This window comes from Schistocerca americana, unplaced genomic scaffold, assembly GCF_021461395.2.
Source record: "Schistocerca americana isolate TAMUIC-IGC-003095 unplaced genomic scaffold, iqSchAmer2.1 HiC_scaffold_71, whole genome shotgun sequence".
In the NCBI taxonomy this organism is placed as follows: Eukaryota; Metazoa; Arthropoda; class Insecta; order Orthoptera; family Acrididae; genus Schistocerca; species Schistocerca americana.
The window spans coordinates 838997-841240 of NW_025726467.1; positions in this window are offsets into that span (position 1 = coordinate 838997).

The window sequence follows — 2244 nt, forward strand, 5'->3', positions numbered from 1 at the left end:
GAGCCGACTTGTCTCCAAGGGTCTATTCTGCCCCTTGCACCATTTGGTCTGTCTTCTGTGAGTCTAGATTTTCCAATCCGACGCATAACTGATAGTTAATTGTAACGTTCACGGCCTCCTAATGACGATGCAACACTCAAATTGCGTCGAGATTCAATACATCGTCCTCCAGCCGATTTGTCTCCAAGGGTCTATTGCTGCCTCTGGCACCTTATGGTCCGTCTCCTCTGAGTCTAGATTATCGAATCCGACGCAAAACTGATGGTTAATTGTAATGTTCAGCGCCTCCTAATGACGATGGAACACTCAAATTGCGTCGCGATTCAATACATCCTCCTCCAGCCGATTTGTCTCCAAGGGTCTATTGCTGCCTGTGGCACCTAACGGTCGTTCTCCTGTAAGTCTAGATTTTCGAATCTGACGAAAAACTGATAGTTAACTGTGACGTTCAGGGTCTCCTGATGACGATGTAACACTCAATTTGCGTCGAGATTCAATACATCGTCCTCCAGCCGACTTGTCTCCAAGGGGATATTGCTGCCTCGGGCGCCTTTTGGTCGTTCTCCTGTGACTCCAGATTGTCGAATCCAACGCAAAACCGATAGTTAATTGTAACGTTCACGGTCTCCTAATGACGATGGAACATTCAAATTGCTTCGAGATTCAATACATCGTCCTCCAGCCGACTTGCCTCCAAAGGTCTATTGCTGCCTCTGGCACCTTATTGTCCGTCTCCTGTGAGTCTAGATTTTCGAATCCGACGCGATACTGATAGTTAATTGTAACGTTCAGTGCCTCCTAATGACGATGGATAACTCAAATTGCGTCGAGATTCAATACATCGTCCTTCAGCTGTCTTGTCTTCAAGGGTCTATTGCGGCCTCGGGCACCTTATTGCCGTTCTCCTGTGACTTTAGATTTTGGAATCCGACGCAAAACTGATAGTTAATTGTAACGTTCAGAGCCTCATAATGACGATGGAACGCTCAGATTGCGACGAGATTCAATACATCGGCCTCCAGCCGACTTGTCTCCAATGGTCCACTGCAGCCTCGGGCACCTTATGGTCGTTTTCTTGTGAGTCTAGATTTTCGGATCCGACGCAAAACGGATAGTTAATTGTAACGTTCAGGGCCTCCTAATGACGATGGCACACTCAAATTGCGTCGCGATTCAATACATCGTCCTCCAGCCGACTTGTTTCCAGGGGTCTAGTGTTGCCTCGGGGGCGTTTTGGTCGTTCTCCTGTGTGTCTAGATTATCGAATCCGACGCAAAACTGATAGTTAATTGTAACGTTTACGGCTCCTAATGACAATGGAACACTCAAATTGCGTCGAGATTAAATATGTCGTCCTCCAGCCGACTTGTCTCCAAGGGTGTATTCTGCCTCGGGCACCATTTGGTCTGTCTCCTGTGAGTCTAGATTTTCCAATCCGACGCAAAACTGATAGTTAATTGTAACGTTCAGGGCCTCTCAAATTGCTTCGAGATTCAATACATCGTCCTCCAGCCTACTTGTCTCCAAGGGGATATTGCTGCCTCTGGCACATTATGGTCCGTCTCCTGTGAGTCTAGATTTTCGAATCCGACGCAAAACTGAAAGTTAATTGTTACGTTCAGGGCCTCCTAATGACGATGGGACACTCAAATTGCGTCGCGATTCAATTCATCGTTATCCAGCCGACTTGTTTCCAAGGGTCTATTGTTGCTTCGGTCGCCTTTTGGTCGTTCTCCTGTGAGTCTAGATTATCAAATCCGACGCAAACCTCACAGTTAATTGTAACGTTCACGGCTTCCTAATGACGATGGAACACTCAAATTCCGTCGCGATTTAATACATCGTCCTCCAGCCGACTTGTCTCCAAGGGTCTATTGCTGCCACTGGCACCTTATGGTCGTCCTCCTGTGGGTCTAGATTTTCGAATTCGACGCGATACTGATAGTTAATTGTAACGTTCTGGGCCTCCTATAGACGATGGAACAGTCAAATTGCGTCGAGATTCAATACATCGTCCTCCAGGCGACTTGTCTCCAAGGGTCTATTGCTGCCAAGGGCACCTTATGGTCGTTCTCCTGTGACGCTAGGTTTTAGAATCGGATGAAAACTAATAGTTAGTTGTAACGATCGGTGCCCCCTAATGACGATGGAACACTCAAATTGCTTCGAGATTCAGTACATTGTCCTCAGGCCGACTTGTCTCCAAGGGGATATCGCTGCCTCGGGCCCCCTATGGTCGTTCTC